This window comes from Anas acuta, chromosome 3, assembly GCF_963932015.1.
Source record: "Anas acuta chromosome 3, bAnaAcu1.1, whole genome shotgun sequence".
NCBI classification, from domain to species: domain Eukaryota; kingdom Metazoa; phylum Chordata; class Aves; order Anseriformes; family Anatidae; genus Anas; species Anas acuta.
In genome coordinates this window covers 106,671,334-106,689,767 of record NC_088981.1, presented here as the reverse complement: position 1 = coordinate 106,689,767, position 18,434 = coordinate 106,671,334, and the positions used below count along the sequence as shown (strand labels likewise).

At 41.1% G+C, this 18,434-nt stretch overlaps 1 protein-coding gene across 5 annotated transcripts in view; it reads right to left on the bottom strand.

Moving 5' to 3' along the window:
* VSNL1 (visinin like 1) overlaps positions 1-13,843 on the bottom strand; it is an 88,381-nt gene extending 74,538 nt beyond the window's left edge. Inside the window, exon 1 of one of the 5 annotated variants that reach the window (XM_068678653.1) lies at positions 13,686-13,843. The gene's annotated coding sequence lies outside the window, so the exon portion shown is untranslated. Of the gene's footprint in view, positions 1-13,022; positions 13,186-13,329; positions 13,484-13,685 lie in introns of those variants that run through there. The other 4 variants (XM_068678656.1, XM_068678655.1, XM_068678654.1 and 1 more) reach the window with 4 other exon arrangements.
* Between the last annotated feature and the right edge of the window lie 4,591 nt (positions 13,844-18,434).

The following is an 18,434-nucleotide window of genomic DNA, read 5'->3' as shown; positions in this document are numbered from 1 at the left end:
GCACAGTGCAGGGAGCTTCCTTGCTGGTTGTTGATGCTTGCTGCGTGGAGGAGAGGCAGGATAGACACCGTTTCCGCCCTGCTCGTTCATCTGTCCCCTGGGAACAAGCTTGACTGCAGGTACACATTAGTGCACATGCTGTTGAAGTGCCTCAGGCAGAAAAATAAGCAAAGATTCAAGTGACCGAGCCCCTTCAGCTAGCCATGGGATGTTCTTGCAAAAGCAAAGATCCACCACAGCTAAAACATGCCTTTAAAAATATTATTTAGAGCTCTAAAAAGTCCTATTGAACAGCCTGGAGCTACAGAATAAAACTGACAAGCTCTTTTGCTGAAGAACAATCAGACTGTGGAGGTCCACTTTCAGAACACACAACTAAGCTGAAAAGTTTGTTGTACGAGCTCCAGATTCTTGTTAAGCCCTAAAAATGAGATAACCAACTCTTACACACAACGGATTTTCATCTCTCTTCTTCCATAATGTGGAGCTGGCTGACAGCACTTAATAACAACTTAATGGAGTCTGATGGAGTTGAATTGGCCTATAGCCAGTGCAATTGGTGCTCAAATGACTTCACTTTCCAACATTTTGCCATAATAATAATAGATGGGCAGTGATGATCACCAGCGTGGTGGGCCAAAGAAATATAGATTTTTCAAAGGAATAACAAGGAACACACAACTTCTGGGCCCTTCCACATAAAAATATGTACCTTCCCTTTTCTTCTGCTCTAATATTTAAAAAAATCTATTTTTACCTGGTCTCAGTCTTGACAGTGTCACACCCATTCCCCTCAGAAACAAGCAAGCACTGATAATAGCTTTTTCTGCCAACTCTTATTGTAGTGACAAATCTCAGGCACAACCCACAGATTAGCAGGATGTAACTGGTTATGCAGGTTTATTGCACTCTTCTGAGAAATTTTCGTGTTCCAGTTTATTCACTGAACTGATCTCTAGGTAATGCTTCACATACTGAAGGAGAAAAGCCACAAAGCCTGTCTTAAGGGGAATTCAACTTTAAGTTACAGAAGAGGTCTACCATTTTATAGTCTTCCATAAAGCACACAACTGAGAAAAGGTCAGTTGCTGGCTTCTTCATAAAACTGAATGTTCAAATCCATGAGAAACTGATCTGGGACATCATGTTTTCACAGTAGTTTAACAAGCATGTGTGCATGAGAAACTCACATATGTAATGGAGTGCTGATAACTGCATTTTATTATCCAAAAAATGAAGAAGAAAAGATGTGTCAAGGACTACGGCTAAACTGATAATTAAAACTGATACAATAATTGTATGTAAATGTAATAAAGTGATGTAATTAATTCAATGTAATTAAAACTCAGAGATAAGAGAGACATGCATCTCCTCACTATCTACTTTAAGAGCCCAATCTTTGCTCTCTAATCCATGTCCTCCACAGCTCTAGCCCAAGTGGATCATTATTATCACACCACCACTCGACAGATCTCAGCAGCAAAAGCACAGGAACCTAGGAAAAAATGTGAATACCTGCTGATTTCCACTTTATACATATTTCAAAATTAGGCTAGTGATAGCCTAGTAGTTATTTTATACCTTAAGTTCAAATTAACACTTCTAGTTCATAATTAACTTTAGTTTGTTATTGCTTTCATCATTTCATGAACTGCTCTCAGGCACTTCAGAAACTACTTGCTTCTGTAAGAATTTATAAGGGTAGCCAATATTTCTGAACCATCCTGTCTAGCTTCACGATGAGCACATCAGAGAGCCAAGAGGAAGGACAAGTCTCAGAAGCAGGTTACAGGCAGACAACAGCTCTGTATTTGTCCCATTACTTCATGGGAAGATAATTACGTAGGGATTTTAATCTGACATAACCCACTTCTGCTGCCAAAAAGGGTTATATCCTCCAAAGAAAATCTCTGCCATTTTTGGAAACAGCTCCTTGCCCAATGTCTTGAGTATACCAAGGATTTGCATGGTGGGACAGGCCAGTGCAACAACAAAAGTGCAATGGGACCCTGCTGTCATCCAAATTTCCATGTCCACATTCTCATTCTTTTTAAATGCCAAACCTGCCACCAGCAGCTCTTGTATGACTTGTCTCGCTGCCAGATGCAGAAGACAGTCAGTAGTATGGGAGTTACACCTGAATTGCAAGGGCAACCCTTCTGAGGAAGGGATTGGCCTTTATTATGTCCAGGAAAAACTTGTAGATTCAGCAGATGATTTATACAAATGCCAAACATTTTTCACTGTGACATGTAACAACTAGAAATAGGGGTTTTGAGTGTTTTTTTCTTTCCCTACCACTTTCAAATTAGCAGCACAAACTGAGTTCCTCCCACGAGAGGAACTGCATTATAGCACCATAATCAAGCAGATAGGTAAAACACAGCCTGCAATTTGCTATGATTTTCAGGGTCTTGGATACCATCCTCTGCTCTGCCATTATTTTGCTAAAAGCTCTGGGACAAGTCACATTTCTGCCTCCTGCTTCATCATATATGATGTGAATGAAATCATAGCAAATTCCATAAATCTGCCAATACTGTAGGTGTCTTATCCCATTCAAAACTGACATAAGTGATGAAAAACTACATGGCACATAAAAACAAATGCAAAACAATGAGCAACTTGTCATTTAAATTCTTCAAAATCAGAGCCCCAAACTAACAGCTTTTTACTGTGGAAAAGCAGGATTTTGAAAAGCAGCAGTTCAGTCATGAGACCAATGAATCATATGATGAGAGAACTTATAAAGTCTTATGCAAACGCTTCACATTTTATTTTTCAATCCGTCTCCCTGCTTAGTTTCATGTCCCAAATGCCTCTAGATGAGCCAGTTCCCCTACACCCACACACAACTCATTGCCAGAGGGAGCCTGCATTGGGGGATCTTCTCTGGTCATTTTTAGGTCTTGTATGTGACTTAAAACCATCTCAATTCCCCTTCTTTCCCAACGGCAACATCTAGCACCCATCTCATACATATAAACAAAGTTATCTCAGTGCAGCAGGCGAGCTACTGGCATCTCAGTAAGGCATCCTCTAAGCACCCAGCTCAGTGAATGCTTTTGGTCTAGTACAGCTCTGATATAGCTTGGCTATCATTACATATGAAGAAGCAGTTCAAAGAAAAGTGATTCAAATTCAAATTTTCCCAATAAAGTTTTCTCATAGCGCCTAAAAAGTTATGAAAAGTACTCGAACTGTTGTAACTTTCCATTTCAAATTAATCACCTCTTTTGTGAAAGGCTCTTTACTCCTCAGTCTTTCAGTCCTTCCTAGACACTGACACCTCTACACTCTGTTATCTTCAAATGCTACCCAATTCCCTTTCCTAAATATCTGTGCTCACTTTCCCCCTCCTTATTGATTCATGTAAAACTTCATCTCCCTAGCGGTGAAATCCTCACAGATCCAATCCTGCCTACATCTCTGACATGATTCACGATCACACCTCTTTTTCCCCAAGTTTCATCTCCTTTAGGCTACCAGCTTGCTGTACACTTACACCTACATTTCTAGTCAACTCGGAGTTTAAACCAACAGATTTTCCCATGAATTGTGATCTAGTCTCCTGCAGTAGTGTTTTGATGGTTCAGGCTATACTTTGCACTATTCACATCTATTACTTGATCCATTTTTTTTTCCCAGTAGGGATATCATAGAGCAGGTCAAAGAATGACTCCATACATTTGTATGGTGTTGGACTTTGGTCCAGCTCATTCAAGAAGGGATCGATTCATAAATGAAATTTTCAATCCACTTTCAACTCTCTGGGAATGTTTAATAATGAAGAAGCATCAAGCCATCCTTCCATTTCTCCTAAGTATTTCCTGATGCCTCTGCTTGTCACCTGATGCCAGTTGCTAAAAGCCACTGCCCACCAATGCCACATTATCTCCTCATAGTTGCTTCTATTCTAGTCTGAATTTTCATACCATGGCCCGTTACCATAGCGGTGTTCACACATGGTGATTTTGTCCCTGTAACTTGCGTGAATTTGATCCTTTATTTCTTGTTTTATTCTGCTAGAATCAGTACTTATAAAACAATACTTCATCATTCCAGTGTCCAGAGTGTTACCACTCACTTTGATTATCCAGAACATGGGAAAAAATGTTCATTTCTGCAAGCCTTCTGAAAGTATTTTCAATGGAAAACAAAAGTACAGGACTGAAACAGACACTAGATGCTGCGTACATCTTCCTAGAATCAGGAATCTCATAAATTACTATTCTGAGTAAAAGGAAAAATAAATGCAGAGTTGCAGAAACACTGAATATGTTAGTTATCTTGCATAGCTTCAGGCATTGAAGGCATTCTGAATTTATCAATGCCTACAACAATGAACTGTTTGGTTTACTGGGCAGCACGGAGAATTACCATTTCCAGATATTGCAGTGATGTATAATCCTAAATAAACTCACATTTTCCATTAATTATTTCTCATATCTGGAGATTAGTTGACATTGATATATTGCAATTGATCATCACTAACACATTCCTGTTGGCAACAGGGAGCTGCATACTGCTGAAATGGGTCACATGTATATTATGACCCTGAGCACCTTGCAATATATAGGGAAGAAGTGGAATTTTCAAAATATCTTACTCTCTTTTATTAAGCCCAATAAGAAATATAAGACACTTACTAAAACTCAAACTACAGCTAAATATATTTATTTTTCACTTATTTGAAGCAGATGAAGTCACAGAATTTTTAATTAGTTTTACATTGACTTTTTCACCAACATTAAAACAACAATAATAGAAAACAATGATAGGACTGCCTATTGATAATGAAATACAAATTATTCTTTCATGTTTACTGCAGATTTCTCATTCAGTGATTCAGAAACTTGTTGTTTCTCAATCATAGTTGAATATCATGAAAAAAAAACCTACATTAAGTGAAAAATATTTGAAGGAGGTACTAAAGCAATGCATCACATATGTAATAGCAATTAACTAGCAAACTGTTCTCTTTCTCAGTCTTGTCTAAAGCAAACAAACTGCTGTGCAACTGAAGAACTTGCATTAATGGATTTTGTTAAGCCAATTACCAAACATAGATGATACAGCATTAACTGATAACATGCATACTGATCATTGATAACAAGACATAGAAATAAAATGAAAAAATGTATTATGCTAAATTATTACAACATTTTCAGTCTCCTACATCACATCTTCCTACCCTGTCATTACACAAGCCAGAAAACAAAACAAAACGATAAAAAATAATACATAGGCTCTGATTCCACTACACAGGAATTTACCAGGAGCAACACATGGGACCCTGCACTAAAATACAGAGAGTGATGGCATTGGCGATTGATTCACCAGACAAGGCAGACAGGAGGAATGCAGCTGCATTGAACATCTGCTCACACTGTACTATACCTTCGTCTAGAGCTATCTGGATGCAACCCCAGCTGCATTGGTAGTGTTCTAGGGTATGTCTGCATTGCAGCCCCTGCAGCTGGAGCAGCTTTGAACCTGCTGGCTTTGGCACTGAAGCCAAAGCACAAGGCAGTGTAGGCTGCAAAAACTATTCAAGGGCAGGACGAAGACCCAAGCACATAAGCCATGCTAAGCGCTGTACTGCTGTGTCCAGCTTGCTGCAGGTACATCTAATGCTCGGTTTAGGGCTGGTTTGAGTATGTCAGCATATTTCATTCACAATCTAGCGACTGCAGAATAAATGTGCCTCAATTAGCCTTGCAGGAGATGGACTCAGATGCTGCTATCAGACGTGGACTGGTTCAGAATCACTCCATGAAACCCCTGAATATGCATCTTATCTTTCTGCACGGGTTGCAGTTAATACATCTCCTATATGTTGTTATAATTTTAATATAAATATTTAATGTTAGAGCTTTGTAAATATACACACAGCTGCACTTCTGAGAATGTACACAAAGGCCAGATCCTTGTTTTATAAAGCTCACAGTTAAAAAATAAAAATAAAAATAAAATAAAAACTCAGTTAAGATGCGTAAAGGTGGAGGAGACCCACACCATGGTGCAGCACACACTGACAGGTGTCCCCAAACACAGGGAGCCTCTCAGGAAGCAGGGGGCTGTTGGAGCAGAATTACAGAGGCGAGGAAGCAAGGCCAGCAAGAGAGGAAAAAAGGGATCAGGGAAAAGCTGAAGGATGAGATAAGACAGGAGGCAGTGAGCTCCTGCTGACACTTCAGGATTACACTCTCACATAACAGAGAGGGAAGCCCAGATGAGTTATATTCACCTTTTAACCATGTAGGAACTTATATTTCTTATTGAACTGTGTTGCACCTATTTGTGGTAGGCACCTGCGAAAAATACAAAGAATCATAACCCTTTCCAATCCTCCAATTTCCCCAGGTGAGAATTAAAATAAATAAAAAATTGACACTGAACTAAATAGTTAAGCACTTGCCTAACATGTTCCATAGCAAGAGATAGATCTTGCAAATTAAACTTCTTAATGAAGAATAATAAAGGCTATTTTGTGATCTACTTACTATACCTGAGGAAGGGAAATGGAGCATTGGAAGCTACTTCTCTAAAACTCTATGTCATTTCAATCATACAGCTGTGTCTGTATGTTGTGACAGGAGAAGGCAGGCACATTTTGCATACTTTTTCAGGAAGAACAGTTTACGACTCTTTGACCCTCCTCATTTAAGGAGGCATAATATCAAGTTTTAACAGCGTAAAACATGTCACCTTCGGATTTCAAAGCCAAAAATACACTAACCTTCTTCACGTTCTCATGCCAGCTGGAGCACAGTGCCAAGCATCCTTTGCTCTTACAATGTGATCAATGTGATCAGATCCAAGACTACTAACACATCTAACTCAGAGAGATGCCAAAAAAAAAAAAAAAAAAAAAAAAAAAAAGGAGGTGAAAAATGCAGGTCAAAATTACTTAAAATGTATTTGAAGATACAGTACTTTTGTATAAATCAGCCAGGTCTGCAGAAATCAGCAGTATGATCTGATGTTTTACTTATCAAATAAAAACTACTTTTCAGGCTATTGTACTTTCAAATTGAAAGCCTTTTTTTCATTTCAATATAGGTATTCCAAGATCACTCCTGAATATCTGTACTCATTTGTACCGTTTGAAAAAAAATGTACATATAAAATGAAAAATGACTGCTTTGAAAAAGTACGGTATATGTTCTGCTGCAATGAAAGAACACCAGCTATGGTGATATTAATTGGATATATGCTGGGTATTAGCGGCAGTGACACAAATGATTTTTTGCAGCGTTATCCATTACATAAGCAGATTTTATTTTCAGTGCCAATGCCTTGTAAAATTGGTCTTTTTTATTATTTTAAAAAATAATTCTCTATATGCCAAATTCTTTTAAAAAGCAAAAGCATTTTTAATTCAAACTGCTAATATTCCCAATTTCATTCTTCAAGAGTCTTCAGTTACTTTATATTTCTAAATATAGCTGATAAGAGTACGCAGAAATATGCTGTATTCTACCAGCTTTTATAAACAAGATGTTCTAATTTTAGATGACTCCATTCTGAATAAAGTCTAATTAAATACACAGATATTCTGAAATGTAGTCCGCCAAAAGGACATTATTCAGCTCTCCTCACTGCCATTTAATTCCATTTCATAGCGAATGATTTAATATCTACTTTTGAATAAAAATGCTTTCTACTAAGTGGAACACTAATCTTTTATATAAAAAAAATTCAACAACAAAAAACACACACACACAAAAAAAATCAACACATACATTTTCAGTAACATACTGCCTTTGTGGAATTATTTTTAGATACTAAAATCAAGCCATGGATAGCTTACATACACCTGGATCAACAGCTGACCTATTTAAGATTGGTATTTCAACTGCTTCAGGTGCTTATCCGAACTGATTGGCTCAAGAACTGGTAACCAAGTCCAGAAGCAAGATGTAAGGTGTACGTTTTTAACACCAAGAATAATTAAATACTAGAAAATCTTAGGGAGATCTGTGATAATTTTCCATTATCTGTGGTCTTTCAATCAAGACTTTTTTTTTTTTTTTTCCCAAAAAATAAGAATGTGTTTCATGGACTGTTGTGGACAGTTGGTTAAAAGTTTCAATACTCCTGGTAGAGTTAAACACTCATGAATCTGAAGCCATTCATCTCTCTGAACTTCACATTTATCTACCAGTTAAAAATTAATTAAAGCAATTTTCATCAAATGGTTTAGAGTTTTATATTTATTAGTCTAAAAGCTCTTTAAATTACCATCACAGCTTGTTTTCTTCCTGAGTATACATTTTAAGTTGTACAGTGCTGACAGTATGTTCTTCATCAAAGTCTGAACGAGCAAGGTAACCCCGCAGATTGATATTATACTGGTTGATTCAATTCATCAGCAGTTAAACAAAATTCCACTATTAAGCCTATGGAAATACTTTGGTAGGACCGGAAAAGGAGCCTGGAAGTGTTACCATCATAAATCTCCCTCAGTTTGTAGGTGTTTACATCAATGAACTTTGAGAAGGTCTGTAAGCAGACAATAAATTCTTTCTGGTATTTCGTAAACTACACAGTGGAGTTGCACAAAAACAACAATTTTGTTCTGAAACCATCAACTATTTAAAATTAAATCAGTTATAAGTCAAGTGAGTAAAAGTCACTCTCATTTAAAACTTAAAAAAAATAATACAAAAAATAATTAAAAACTTAAAAAGTTTATTATCTCATATATTTTAGTCTACAAGCTGTAAAAATCACCATTACAGCTTGTAGGTTCTTTTTTCCCCTCATTTTGGACTGATTGTGTAGATATTCCTAAACGGCTCTGTGCTCTGAGATTATAAAGTGGTGGGTTTTTTGTTTGTTTTTTAATTCTTTATTTTTCTCATGGGAAAATATTTTAATTATTTTAAAACATCCACTTGATTATCTCAAGTTATCAACTCTCGTGACTTCAGAAATCACAGACTGTTGACAAGATCAGGAACATAGCAACCTCTTTCTCTTTCAAAACACTAAAACTGTGGAAACTGTAATATGGTCTGTTAAATTTGTACAGTCTGGGATTGAAAATGTGATTTAAATGGGGTTCATTCCAGGCAGAAAATCTTCAGTAAGATCCATCTCATCCTCCTTTGTCCTCGGTATTGGAGTTTCAGAATACGTCATTTTCAGGTCAACAAATACCTTTATCAACTCACTCTCAATAAACATTGTTTATTTCAATTAATTGTGGTTTTATGAGGTATTTTAGAAAATATATTCTGTTCTTTACTCTCCTTGGGGGAATAATCATGAACAAAAACAGCTTGACATCTCTTCCTTCTTCTTCAACTGTCTCCTTGAAACTACTTAGCTTTTACAACTTTCAGCTGTGATACCATCTCTAATAATCTGACTTAATTTCCTACATGCATATTATTGTCCTCTGGGTCATATTCATATTTAAATGTGAGAAGCTCCTGAAAGAAGAGACCCTGTAGATAATGTCCACAGAAGTTTAAAACACAAATTGAAAAAGTACGTATGTATCCTTAGCAACTTAAGTCACAACTTAAAAAGCAACGTGGATTTGAAGCCCTACCTGGAGATTTCAAATTCCACTAGCAAGTACCCTTTTTATCATCTGTTTCATTATCTTTGAAAAGGATTAAGGCTATTCCTCTCAAAGCAACAGTATAAAATTCAAAGGATAAAATGCTTCTGATGAATAAAGATGGGAGCTGGAGGTGAGAAAGCGCCTTGCTGCGCTGGGAGCCCATCCGGATCCTGACATCCTACAGCACTACACGTGCTCACAGACTTCCCTGCTCGTGCTGTGCTCTTGTACCAGGCAGTGCTCTTAGCGATGCCACGTAGAGAAGTGATGGAGTAAGTCACGATCTTTCCCGTGGATTAAGGGAAATAAGCAGTGAAGAACATAATTGTCAGGGAAAAGGGATCCTAAGACGCAATGAAGGCACACAAAGGTCAGAGAAGACACAAAATTATACTCCAAAGGAAAAACGAAAAAGGCAAAGGATTTATGAGATGGCAGGAGGCATGCAGATGTGGGTAATGTGGACCCACAAGAAAATGGGGACAGATCTGCCTCATTATGATGAAGTCTGAGACAAAACTAGGCAAGAGAAATAATGCAGGAAGACCACATTTGTTCTTCTTTATGAGTGTAACACAAAATTAAAAGAAAGGGCAGAATCCATAGGCAGTCAAAACCGCTCTGAAACAAGCTTCCCTTAGACAACTGTTAAAAACAAAGGGCATTTAGCTCCAAGCCACGCTGGAAAAAACAACATGCATTAAAAAAGGAAGGGACGAAGACCATCACAGAAAATGTTACATCACAGATCAGGAGTGCAGCTTCTCATGGTTAAGTGCAATGTATTTCTAAGTACTTTAAAAACAAATTTACCTATCATATTTTAAACCCTCTGACTAATTCCAACTAGTGTACATTGCTGTTTAATTCATACTCAGAGGATGAGCCAGCATTATTTGCCACAGAGACACAAACTTTTGGAAATCCAGGGGAATCTGCAGAATTTGCAGAACTGAATCCCTAAAATGAGTGCGAGGCACAGATGCAATTAAAAAAAATTAAAAAAAAAATCCAAAAACATAGGAATGCACAGTGCAGCCAGATAAAATTAGAATTCCAAAACTGAAAAACAAAACCAGAACAGCTTGACAAGTAAACAATTTTGGAAGCTCCATAACAAAGTTCGCTACATTCATGTGCCTGCTGAGAGGAATCTACGTTCCGAGATTCAGATCCTGCTTGCAGCTGAATGTAGAGTGGAGACAGAAAAGTCCAGAAAGGTATAGCACCCCAACAGACCAACGAGAGGAGAAGGAAAGGCGACATGAGAACATGGCTCGGCAGGTACCAGAGAGGTGCTGGAGGGCTGGTGAGGAGACCCGGCACAGCCCAGAGCGCTGCAGGCAGCAGGATGCTTCTCTGAGCAGCACCAAAGCCAGCTTTGCTGCACCATCACCACCCTACACGGCCAGTGGGATGTCCACGAGCAGAAGCAGCATCCTTCTGCCCTGCCATAGCCTATCCCAGCCCACAATGGAGCTTTGCTTTACCCTTCTATCCAGATTTCAGTTCATGTTGGTGCCACAATGTTGTATCAATGCAGGTTCTTCCAGTGTGTTACTGGGAATATACACGGGGAACTGTGAAATGCAACGGGAAGCATCGGGGACGGCTCTGGCATCCTGCAGTTGGGTGGTTACATAAAGCCATGACCGTCTGAGACAGGTGTTGCTCAACAACACAGCTGATGTGGTGTCAATAGTTCAATGTTCCACAATGTGAGGCAATTCTAAAAATCAGGGAAAATTCACTGGTGTAATTTTATGTACCATGTGTTTGTATGGGGCCAGAAGATGGAGCAGCCCACAAACCTGACTGAGTACTGCGGCTCTGTGCCACAAAAGTTTGTGATTCAGTTCCTTTCAAGTCCAGCAGGATAAGGATTCAGTCCTTAATTCAAAGGCAGGAATAATACACAATGAAGATTAAGAATGTGTTTCCTTATTTTTCCTTGACAGCAGCATTAGCCCAGACCACTATGCATGCTTTGTTTGAGTGGAGAGGCAAAATGTAATTAAAGTTTTAATTAAAATTGATCGCAGTCCGCAAAACTGAAATGGATAGTGGTGTTTAACATTGCACTGGAAAACTTTTCAAGTAAATGGATGTTGTTAAATTAGCTGTGTTCTTTAAAAAAAAAAAAAAAAAAAAGCATTTTGTTAGGAAAAAGAGTCACAGTGAGATCTAATGAATTTGAAAGTGTGTCATAGAAATGAACTACTAGTAAGCATGTACTCTGAAAAGAGGCAGTGAATATGCATTTTACAAAGACCGAGCTTCCTCACACACTCATTTTGCTCTGAATGTGAGGGTTCCACTCCTCAGCAAATCCCGGTTAACAGATACGTGCATCTCTCTCTTCTTCAGAAAGAGGCGGCGAGATCTCCAAGCGCTCAACTTTCCGATATACGAAGGAGGAAAACGCCTATCGACAGAAACGCTCGCTATAAAATATTGCTAAAAATATTTTGCCAGCGGAATCGTTGGGAAAAGTAGCTGTATCTCTTAAACACATCTGCTCTGTTAACACCTTCAGCGCCAGAACACGGTGTTTATCCCTACATTCGCACCTTTCGCTAACCGCCCGGGGCTCTGGCATGCGAGTAACCACATTTCAGTCGCGATGAAAAGGGCAGGTTTTCCAATTCCCCTGGCCTTTGGGTGCTTTCTCTCCAATTTCCCTGGCCGTGAAGCCAGGTGGTGCAGGTAGGCGCCCCCCGAGATGTGCGGGTCCCCGGGCGGTGCCGCAGCTGCGGGCACCCCCAGGGCTCCACGACCACTGCGGGGCCAGGCTCGGGCTCCCTCTTTCTCACCCAAAAAAAGCAGAGAGCCCCATCCCAGCTCTGTAAAGCCCCCGAGCAGGCTCTTCTGAGGGTGGGGAGGAAGGGGGGGGGGGGGGGGTCTGCAGTTACATAAGATCTCGTCCATCCGTCCCCCCCCCCCAAATAGTAACAACAATAATAAATCCTTGTGGTTTCTCCCCACATTGGGGGGGTGTAGGAGGGAACCTCAGGCTAGAGCAAAAGAAGGGAGGGGGAGGAAACAGGGGAAGGGGGGGCCAGCCCGATAAAGGAAAGGCTGATGGGGTTGGGGATGAGGAAGGGGGGACACCCTGCAGGTGGCGGCATGCATGGAAGGGGGGGGGGGATAGAGAGGGATATAGGGGAGGGGGCTTCCAGCAGCTCCCCCCTCACCGGAGCCGGGACAGCGGGGCACCGCACCGCACCCAGCACAGCACCCACGTCCCGGCTTTACAGGGAAATTAAAAAAAAAAAAAAGTCCCCATCCCCGCTCCTCGGGGGCGCGCAAAGTTGCGCTGCCCCCCCCCCCCCCCCATACACACACACACCAAGAAGCCCCCCGCGCATCCCGAGCAGCGGGGGCAGCGCCGCAATCGCCTCCTTCCCCCCCATCCCTTCCCTCCCCTTCCCGTGCTGCTCACGCTGTGCCTCAACCTGCTCCTGCCGCTCCTTTGTTTTGCTCTCCGGAGGCGAAGCGCTCTCGCCTCGCGTCTCCCCGTCCCTCCGCCTCCTTCTCACGCCTGCGGGGGGGAGCGGAGCGGAGCGGGGCCGCGCAGCGCCTCTCGCCGCCTCCTCCCACCTCCAGCTTCCCCCTCCTGCCCCGGCCGGCAGCGGGGCAGCCCCCGCTCGGGGACGCGCCCGTCCTGCCAGCGAAGAATTCAGCTTAAAAAAATAAATAATAATAATAATAATAAAAAAATGTAAAAATAAAAAATGAAAGGTTCTTACGGGCACTGTAAGGATGGGGCGCGCTCCTGCCTGCCCGCCGCTTTGGGATGACCTTGCGAGGGCTGCTCGCGCCCCGCGCGGGTTTTTGGGTTTGTTTCCTACTGGAAACCCCAAACCCCGGCGACCTTTTCGTTCTTTTTCACCCCCCAAAAAAACCCGCCCCTACACTTCCACTGTCCCCGAGCCGCTTGCAAGCGCGAACGAGCCACGGAGCGCGCTCCCCCGCCACCCGCCCGCCGCTCCCCTCCGCCTCGCCAATGCGCGCCGCCGCGGAGCAACTTTCCCGGCGGGGACGAGCGCGGAGCCGCGAACGCGCTTCCCGCTCCCCCCCTCCCCTCCCGGGAGGGGGCACTTACAGAGCGTGCGGTGAGGAGGAAGAGGAGGAGGATGAAGGAAAAGCAAGGCGCTGGGGCCGGAGGGACGGCGGCTCAAGCTGCGCGCCCGCCGCTCAGCGCCGCAGCTCAGTGCGCGCCCCCGCGCCGCCGCCCGCCCCGCACTGCAGAGCGCCGCGCGCGCGCGCCCCCGCCGCCAGCCCCGCGCACGCGCCGCCCGCCCGCCGCGAGCATGCGCGCGGCCGCCGCCCGCCGAGGGCGTGAGGGAGGGGAAGGGAAGGGGGGGTGAGGAGCGCGCCCGCGGCTGAGGCGTCGTGTGGGGCAGGGGGAGATGGAGGCACCGGGAAACCTCTGTGGGCAGAGGGGGGCTGGGGTTGGGCTTAGGGGAGTCTGCGTGTGTCGGAGAAGCCTAAGTGTGAGGCTTCTCTCAGGCGAGGCCGGGCGGTGTCCAGGGAGCCCCTGGTCTTCATTTGTGTTCTCCTGGAGTGTAAGTGTCCTATGAGGGAACTGGGGTTTAGGCTGGGGGAGAGGAGGCGCAGGGGAGACCTTATTGCTCTCTGCACCTGCCTGAAAGGAAGGTGTGGGGAGCTGGGGCTCAACCTCTTCTCACAGGTAGCTGTTGATAGGAGTAGAGGAAATGGCCTCACATTGCACCAGGGGAGGTTCAAGTTGGCAATGAGGAGACATTTCTGCTCAGAAAGAGCAGTCAGGCACTGGGACGGGTTGCCCAGGGAGGTGGTGGAGTCACCGTCCCTGGGGGAGTTCAAGGAGAGGTTGGACGTGGTGCTTAGGGACATGGTTTAGTTGGCAAAATTGGTAGTAGGGGGATGATTGGATCAGATGGTCTTGGAGGTCTTTTCCAACCTTAATGATTCTATGATTCATGATGGCCACAGCTGTTTCCCGGCGTTCCCTGTGAGCTGGGGCCAAATGCAGGCTTCTCCCTGAGCCCTCTGCATCGTCCGTAACCATTGTGTGTGCAGGGACGTGGCCCTGTGGCATGGGCCACACCACCATCCGTGGGCTGGAGCCCCCCGTAACTGCCAGGTGTGTGGAGGCAGCACCTCACGCTATGAACTACACTTTCAGCAAGAGCTCTTTCCAACAAACGCTTTAAAATAGAGTTGAAGTTAGCATTAGATGTTTTAACTGGCTTAACATTCAGCCCTTTGATATAAAACCCAACTGATCTTACCCTTAATATAAAAAGCAACTCATTCTCCAATATAAAACCCAAAGGATATTGCCCTTCGATGTCAAACCCAACTGCTTTTGCCTGTTCTTGTCGCTGCTGCAGTGGCAGTGGGTGCTCTTGTAGTAGTAAAGACCAGGGCACCTGATGACCGTGTATGGCATGCAGCTAATTGGTAGACCCCTTCTGTGGCTAAGATGCACATAAACGTTTACTTTTATGCATGGTGAGTTCTGTTACTGACTGTTTACCATGCATAAATTAAGTAAATTTAGCATGTCCTAAGAGTAACCCTAAGGAAAGCAGACATATACAGCAAGGAGATGAAAGGAGGACAAAATAAAGGCAAATACAAAATAGAGTAGCTAGAGCAAGTCATGCCCATTTTTATTCTGCTATTTATTTCAGAAAAAAAATACACCATCATGAATATGCAAGACACATGATAGATGTTAAAAATGTTTAGTGTACTGGTGAAACGCCTAAAAAATCAAATTATAACACAAACTGATGTGCTAGGTACTGTACAAATACATGGGGAGATAGAGCATTTTCACTTAACAGACAATTGAATTCAAAAGTTATCCTTGTGTGATATGCAAAAATCTCTAATTTTACACCGAGATTTACTTTTTTGTGCAATAAGATGATAATTTTAAGATTTTATATACATATGTATTTTAATTTCCCAGAACATTCCTGTTCCTCAATTCATGTTTTGATTTTCTGCATGTGCAAAAAAAAAAAAAATGCAGCCTGAAAATGCAAAAAATTTAGATTGCTTCCAGTAGCACAGTTGGGAGGTGATTCACTTCACCGAGTATCTCTGAAATTCCTGTTTTATTTGGTCTTGATTAATTTAAATTGTTTTGTGTCATCTTCATATTTACTACCTCATTGCTTGCTCTGCCTGCCAGATCATTAATAATAATCTTTAGCATAATGAAAGATAGAGTGCTGTGGCATCTGCTTGACAAGCTTTAACCAATTTGTTCCTTCCTATTTTCAGTCTCTTATTCTGCTTTTTTATAAGTTTGTTTCTTAGCATCACAGTGCAGTAGTAGTTGTGTGACCTATTTTGATTGTGTCCATATTGCAGTTACTGCATGATTTCACCTCATCATGGTAACTCTTCTAGAGGCAGCAATGTAGCTACGTGAGTGCAGAGCTCTGTGTTGGCAACCAGTCTGGGTAATACCTTGGTGTCTTGGGTGTTTTTGCTGCTGTTTCATGCTTTCATAGCTGCTGAGCTGATCTCCATCAGCTAGTTGAAAGCTAGCTTAGGGTTGTCTGCTAAGTGACTGTCATTTGCAGATGACATATCCTGGAGGGGCATGCTTTTCAAGAAGGTGCTGAGCATTTGCTTGCTGAAAAAAAAAAAAAAGAGAAGTATAGGTTGAATTTTAAAGCATTTGGGATAATGCATATTTAAATAGGACTTTTCTTGTGGCATTTTTTTTTCATTAAGTCCAGTGGCAGAGTTCCCATCTACAATACAAAAATGTGGTTTAAGCAGAAGATATTCCATAGTGTGTTTTCATGTATGACTTCCCTTGTTTACATTTCAATAATTCTGTATAAAAACAAGTTACCTATATCATAGCATTTGAAAACATTTGATGCTCATTAAAAAATAAATAAATAGAGAAACTAAGCTATTAATCATTCTAGAAAAATTTGGCTTATTTTTTATGCATTGCATTACAGTAACAATGCTGTACAAAAGCCTATTTGAAAAGTAAGTAAAAGTGAAAACTCTCTGTGTTACTGCTCAGACTAAAAATGCCCATGAAAAAGCTTCATTTTGCTATAAGTCAACAAGTTTAATAAATGTTGCCTAATAAATGATGCACAGGGTTATCACTAAAAAGGAAAACATTATATTAACATCAATTGTGCTATTATGCCACAGTTTAGATTGTTCTGTCTTATACCTTATGCAACTACTGAAGGCTTTTGTTAGCTGGGTGTGGAATTTTACCAGTTCAGACCATTGGCATTTTCAGCCACTTCACATTCATTTTTAATTTATGTAAATGATGATACTGTATTTTAGTCTCTGGAGAAATAGATTCTCCATGCTTGTTTATCATATAGATAATTGTAGGATTTTTCATTTTCTTGCTGTTCGGTTCTTTGGATATTGCAAATGGAGCTAATTGTTGGCAGTTAGAAACTTTAAATGTTTTTTGAAGCTAAATAACAGATTGCTTATAATGGAGCCACAGGAATTTAAACAAAGTCAGGATCTGACCCAAAATTTTCTATTTAATTTGTATCAGAGTTTATTTTAGCATAAGAATGAACAGTCTAAGCATAAGAATTCTTAGCATGCAAATTAATAGCACATAAGTCTAGGTATATGTTCCTTTTACAGTCTCTGATGGCTTACACAGGTTTCCTTTAAGCTTTGGACACTGAATCCTAAACGTTCTGCTTATGCCTTTGAAAGAAACCAAAGGATGCCCTAAGCTTCTGCTTAGGGAGAAGAGAGATAGACCAAGGGAGATAAGCATCTCCAGAGGGAAATTCAAAATCTAATGAAATCGAGGATTATTCTCTCATTTTTTCTCTCCCTTCTTTGCTTCAGAGTAGAGATTTCACTATTAAAAGACACAGTAGTCTCTGAGAGGAGTCACTATATCAGCAGGTGGCTTATTGGTAATGAGATTTTTTTGCTTTCTTTTTTCTTTTCTTTCTGTCTTTCTGTCTTTCTTTCTGTCTTTCTGTCTTTCTCTCTCTTTCTCTCTTTCTCTCTTTTTCTCTCTCTTTCTCTCTTTTTGCTTTTTTTTTTCATTACTTCCCAATTTACAGACACCACTTTAATTGCAGAATACCATTTCAGTGGGTGTATTTTCTCTCCCTTTATGCAGAATACTTGCTGATGATTATATACTTGCTAATGATTCTGTACATTCTACAATTCTATGATTAATGACATCTATGCGCATGCTTTGTACAAGAATCAACAGCAGAATAAATGTAACGAGAAGTAATTTGAGCGTATATCTAGATCTGTAACTATATACTTCATGTTCTGCCAGGCCATTTGAAGGAGATATTTTTCCCTTCTGTGCCCCCTTCATGCAGTTTCTGCATGCTGGAATTTACTTGTCTGTTACATAGGGAGCTGAAAGCAGCAATGCGGCTGCAAGGATTGGCAGAAGGGAGCTGCTTCAAGGCTTTATGATTAAATGGAGCTGCTGCAACACACTGCAGTTGGAAAAGGGTGAGATCCTTGATAATCAACAGAAAACAATGTGTGTGACTGAGATTATCTGTTTCAAAATGACTGTAGATTGTCTTACTTCTTTAATGTGCTATATATAATTATATTAAAATTACATTTTATGTGCCTCTTTCACATTCATCTGTCTTACTCATTTTTTTTGTGATGCCCCTAAGAATATAGATAAATCAAGATATATTTTACTAATATTACTTCTTTTTTTTTTTAAATGAAATATAAAGACTTTATGTGTTCAGATCACTTTTTTATGTGCCAAACCAAATAATTTAAAACTCATTGTTTTTATTAATGAGATTATTTGTTAGTCTTCATTTTCTCAGGCTCATGAAAT